Consider the following 6,631-nt stretch of genomic DNA (forward strand, 5'->3'; position numbering starts at 1 on the left):
AAAGAGTCATATTGATATGAATACATTAATAGTAGGAGATCTTAACACGACTCTCTCAGAAATAGAGATCATCAAAGCAGAAAATTAATAAAGAAACAAGAGCATTGAATGACACATTGACCAGATGGACCTCATAGATATATACAGAACATTCCACCCTAAAAACCAGAATACTCATTCTTCTCAACTGCACATGGAACCTTCTCAAGAATAGACCACATACTGGGTCACAAATCAGGACTCAACCAATACCAAAAGACTGAGATTATTCCTTGCATATTCTCAGATCACAATACTTTGAAACTGGAGCTCAACCACAAGGAAAAGTTTGGAAGGAATTCAAACACCTGGAAGCTAAAGGCCACCTTGCTTAAGAATGCTTAGATCAGCCAGGAGATCAAAGAAGAACTTAAACAATTCATGGAAATCAATGAGAATGAAGACACTTCAGTCCAAAATCTATGGGATACAGCAAAGGCAGTCCTAAGAGGGAAATACATAGCCATCCAAGCCTCCCTCAAAAAATAGAAAAATCCAGAACACAGCAGCTGTCTCTACACCTTAAAGAAATGGAGAATCAACAAGTTATCAAACCAACTCCACACATAAGAAGGGAAATAATCAAGATTAGAGCAGAGATCAATGAGGTAGAAACCAGAGATACAGTGGAACGTATCAATGAAACTAGAAGCTGGTTTTTTGAAAGAATCAATTAGATTGATAAACCATAGGCCACACTAATCCAAAAGAAAAGAGAGATAGCCCAAATTCATAAAATTATGAATGAAAAGGGAGAGATCACAACTAACACCAAGGAAGTAGAAACAATCATCAGAAGTTATTATCAACAGTTATATGCCAATAAGCTAAGCAACCTAAATGAAATGGATGCATTCCTGGAAAACTGTAAACTCCCAAAATTGAACCAGGAAGAAATTGACAACCTGAATAGACCAATATCTAGTAATGAGATTGAAGCAATGATCAAAAACCTCCCAAACAACAAGAGCCCAGGACCTGACAGATTCCCTGGAGAATTCTACAAAACTTTCAAAGACGAAATAACACCTATTCTCCTGAAGCTGTTTCAAAAAATTGAACCAGAAGCAAAACTTCCAGACTCTTTCTGTGAAGCCAGCATTACCCTGATCCCCAAACCAGGCAATGACCCTACCAGAAAGGAGAATTTCAGACCAATATCACTGATGAATATGGATGCTAAGGTTCTCAACAAGATCCTAGCAAACAGGATCCAACAACACATTAAAAAGATTATCCCCCATGACCAGGTGGGATTCATTCCTGGGCTACAAGGATGGTTCAACATTAGCAAATCAATCAATGTGATAGAACAAATTAATAAGAGAAGAGAGAAGAACCACATGGTCCTCTCAATTGATGCAGAAAAAGCATTTGACAAAATCCAGCATCAGTTCCTGATTAAAATGCTTCAAAGAATAAGGATAGAGGGAACATTCCTGAACTTCATAAATTCTGTCTATGAAAGACCCACAACAAATATAAACCTCAATGGGTAAAAGCTTGCAGCCTTCCCGTTGAGATCAGGAACACGACACGGATGCCCACTCTCACCACTCTTGTTCAACATAGTATTAGAAGTCCTAGCAACAGCAATCAGAAAACAAAGAGAAATAAAAGGTATCCAAATTGGCAAGGAAGAAGTCAAACTCTCTCTCTTCGCAGAAGACATGATTCTTTATATGGAAAACCCAAAAGACTCCACCCCCAAGCTCCCAGAACTCATACAGCAATTCAGTAACGTGGCAGGATACAAAGTCAACCTACAGAAATCAGTGGCTTTCTTATACACTAACAATGAAAATACAGAAAGGGAAATTAGAGAATTGATTCCATTTAATATAGCACCAAGAAACGTAAGATACCTGGGAATAAACCTAACCAAAGTGGTAAAGGATCTGTACTTGAGGAACTACAGAACACTCATAAAAAAATTGAAGAAGACACAAAAAAGATGGAAGACCATTCCATGTTCTTGGATCGGAAGAATAAACATTGTTAAAATGTCTATACTGCCTAGAGCAATCTATACTTTTAATGCCATTCTGATCAAAATTCCACCGGTATTCTTCAAAGAGCTGTAGCAAATAATCCTAAAGTTTGTATGGAACCAGAAGAGACCCCGGATCGCTAAGGAAATGCTGAAAAACAAAAATAAAACTGGGGGCATCATGTTACCTGATTTCAACCTTTACTACAAAGCTGTGATCACCCAGACAGCATGGAACTGGCATAAAAACAGACACATAGACCAGTGGAACAGGGTAGAGAGCCCAGATATGGACCCTCAACTCTATGGTCAAATAATCTTCGAGGAAACAGGAAAAAATATACAGTGGAAAAAAGACAGTCTCTTCAATAAATGGTGCTGGGAAAACTGGGCAGCTATATGTAGAAGAATGAAACTCGACCTTTCTCTTACATCATACACAAAGTTACACTCAAAATGGATAAAAGACATCAACGTGAGACAGGAGTCCATCAGAATCCTAGAGGAGAACATAGGCAGTAATCTCCTCGATATCAGCCACAGCAACTTCTTTCAAGTTATGTCTCCAAAGGCAAAGGAAACAGAAGCCAAAATAAACTTTTGGGACTTCATCAAGATCAAAAGCTTCTGCACAGCAAAGGAAACAGTCAGCAAAACAAAGAGGCAACCCACGGAATGGGAGAAGATGTTTGCAAATGACAGTACAGACAAAAGGTTGATATCCAGGATCTATAAAGAACTCCTCAAACCCAACACACACAAAACAGATAATCATATAACAAAATGGGCAGAAGATATGAGTAGACACTTCTTCAATGAAGACATATAAATGGCTATCAGAAACATGAAAAATGTTCATCATCACTAGCCATCAGGGAGATTCAAATTAAAACCACATTGAGATACCACCGTACACCAGTTAGAATGGCCAAAATTAGCAAGACAGGAAACAACTTGTGTTGGAGGGGATGTGGAGAAAGGAGAACCCTCTTACACTGTTGGTGGCAATGCAAGTTGGTGCAGCCACTTTGGAGAACAGTGTGGAGATTCCTCAAGAAATTAAAAAGAGAGCTTCCCTATGACCCTGCAATTGCACTTCTGGGTATTTACCCCAAAGATACAGATGGAGTGAAAAAAAGGGCCATCCATACCCCAATGTTATAACAGCAATGGCCACGGTTGCCAAACTGTGGAAAGAACCAAGATGCCCTTCAAGGGACAAATGGATAAGGAAGATGTGGTCCATATACACTATGGAGTATTATGCCTCCATCAGAATGGATGTATACCCAACTTTTGTAGCAACATGGACGGGACTGAAAGAGATCATGCTGAGTGAAATAAGTCAAGCAGAGAGAGTCAATTGACATATGGTTTCACTTATTTGTGGAGCATAACAAATAGCATGGAGGACAAGGGGAGTTAGAGAGGAGAAGGGAGTTGAGGGAAATTGTTAGGGGAGGTGAACCATGAGAGACTATGGACTCTGAAAAACAATTTGAGAGTTTTGAAGGGGCGGGGGGTGGGAGATTGGCGGAAGCAGGTGGTGGGTATTAGAGAGGGCATGGATTGCATGGAGCACTGGGTGTGGTGCAGAAACAATGAATACTGTTATGCTGAAAATAAAAAAACGAACAAACAAACAAAAGAAACAAAAAAAAGTATATGACAAGAGAAAAAAATATATATATAAAAGCAAAACAAACAAACAAACAAACAAACAAAAAAGAACCTCCTCCAAAAGAACCCCAAGTACAAGATTTATATACTACTAGGACAAACACAGATACACAGAAACACTGGCAAAGAAAAAAATGGGAGAGTGGTTATAAATTCTCAGTGTGGGCGGGGAAGTTTATTTTGATTCTTCCTGGATGTATTTTGATATCTTTGTTAAAGGACTCAACTTTCCTATGATAAAGAGGGATTAAAAATTGGTTTACCTATAGGGGTAGCATTGATTTGGGAAAGGGGACTACATAGAAGTTTAACTCTATATGAGTATTCAAAAAATAAAAATAAAAAAAGGATGCAGTAAACTAAAATAAAATTTAAAAAATTAAAAAAATAGAAAAGCAAAAGAAAAACATGGGTATATGTATCAAAAAGTTCAGATTAAAAGTTTATTATGGAATTTAATGTCCTGGACATCTCACTGTGATGCTAAATAGGCTAAGAAATTATATATATAAAAAATAAAAATAAATAATGAATCAGAATAGTGGGTGAATTAAATATTAAAGTTGTATCTATGAAGTATTGGCGGTTGTTCTCTTGTCATCTCCCCCCCCCCACCGCCGTTGGCTTTCTGGGGGAGGGGCCTGCTGCATGGTTTTCAGGCAGTGTTTCCTGAGTTAAGTCCTCCTGCCACCACAAGGAGGTGGGCTGTGAGGAAACTGGTTTTTCAGGCTTTTGTTCTCTGGAGGTGTTTGTGTTTGTTTGTTTGTTTGTTTTCTCTCCCCTTGGCAGCTCTTGGTGGTTTTTGGAGGTTTAGAGGAAAGGAAACTGCACCCAGGCCTCCCTCTCAGAGAGAAGCCTCCATCTGTTCCCCTCTTGGTGCTGAAGAGCACATAAGTTCCCCCTTGGCCACTGGCAGAGCACATTCCCAGTCGCGGTCCCAAGGGATACAGGAACTTCTGCTTGTACCCAAAACCACAACAGTGGCGGCTGTCTGGACAGCTCCAGACCTCCAGAGAGGTTCCAAACAGTGATCGCACACTGAGATTTTCCTGCTGGCCCGGGCTGGGAGTACTCAGGCTTTCCAGGACCGAGAGCTCCCGGCTGGCGCTTGCGGGCACCTCTCTCAGGGGAGGGTGTCGGGCATGATTCAGGCTCTGATAGCACGGCATGGTGCATGCGTGAGTACTGCAGAAAGGCTGTGTGTCTGCCGGCTGGCGAGACTCCCAGCCCCTCACGGGAGCCACACCCCACGTGCCCTCAGGCACGCTTACTCGCGGCTCAGGGACCAAGACCTGGTTTCTCTGCTGCACTCTCTCTGGCTCAGCACCAGGTGTGGCTGTCCTTGGTCTGGGGACTTAAGCCCCTGTCCTTAACAGCCCTGATTCCCACAACTTCGCCCCATGATCTTTTGCTCTTTTTGAATGCTTTCAACCAGACTCCAAATTAATGCTGGTCCCCAGTTGCAAGGCACTCTCGTATTGGGGTATTGCTCTCCAATGGGTCGCTTCTGGTGGCTCCCTCCCCCTTTTGTTTATCTTCTTATATCAGTCTGACGTTCCCACTCTGATTTACCTGCCCACTGGCGTCTTCTGCCCCTGTAGAGATCCAGACGTGTATAATTTTAATCTCAGGCTGATTTCATGGGTGATTGGCATTCTTTGGTAGGTAATCAGCTCACTTTAGGGTACAGGTTGTAAAGGCGCCTTCTCCTAGTTCTCTGCCTTATTTATTATGTTTAATTAAATTAAATTAAATATAATATAATATTAAATTAAATTAAGTATAATAAATATTTATAAAAAATAAATAGAATTTAAAAATTCTATTAAATTCTATTGCATGACTCGGGGTCAGATCTGGAGCACAGTTAGCTGAGTCACACATAAAGTGGTGGGAGAGCTCTCTTCCAATTGTGAAAAAGCAAATGTTCACATGTGGATATTAAAATAATGGAATTAAATTAAGACAATTCATATTTGATAAGATCATTTTTTGTATATTAGAAGCTTAGCCTACATATATCAAAGGAGTAAAATGACATAAATTCGTTCAAGACAAAAGAACACTACAGCCATATACCTCACAAATGAGCCTCAGAAACACAATGTAGAGATTTTCTCATGACTGAGGACTCACAAGCAGCTCTGCTGAAATCAGAGCAACTATCTATAATACAATCCCTTCAATAATAAAGACATTATACGAATCCATTTTATTTTAGGATGCTTTCTGTGCAGCAATAGCTAACTGGTACAGTAATCAAATCAGGCAGAAAAGACAGCATTTGTTATAATCGGGACTTGTATTCTAGGCATTCATTCTGATAATTGAAGGTAGCCTCCATGACTACTCTTTTTGTGAAGTTCATTTCATGTGACTGTATAAAAAATGACTCCATTGGATGTGTCTGGGTGGCTCAAAGAGTTAAGCACCTGCCTTTGGCTAAAGCCATGATCTCCAGATCCTGAGATCAAGTCCCACATTGGGCTCCCCACTCAGTGGGAAGTCTGCTTATCCCTCTCCCTCTGCCTTTCCCCCTTCTTGTGCTCTATCTCTCTCAAATGAATAAATAAAATCTTTAAAAAATGACTCCATTGAGACCCTTTTGCAGTAATATGGAAGGGTGGGAAGGACATGTATGTGGGTCCATAACCTGTGACTCTGAATAACATAGCTGGACAGGATACCAAGCTTGCTGGTGAGTCATCCTGTGATTATAAAGATCATACTTAGTGGATGATACTGATATAGTTCATTCACTACCCCTTTAATGGTTATGGCAAAATTTCAAAGAGTGGGAGATATTTCATTTTGAGAAATGGAAGGAATCATATTTGTATGTAGCACTGGAAATTTTCAATCAGAAATGAGAATAATTTAATTAAACTACAAACATGACTTCAGTCTTTCATCTTAGTGAAA

Source organism: Enhydra lutris, unplaced genomic scaffold, assembly GCF_002288905.1.
Source record: "Enhydra lutris kenyoni isolate GAN:26980312 unplaced genomic scaffold, ASM228890v2 scaffoldscaffold10, whole genome shotgun sequence".
Taxonomy (NCBI): Eukaryota; Metazoa; Chordata; class Mammalia; order Carnivora; family Mustelidae; genus Enhydra; species Enhydra lutris.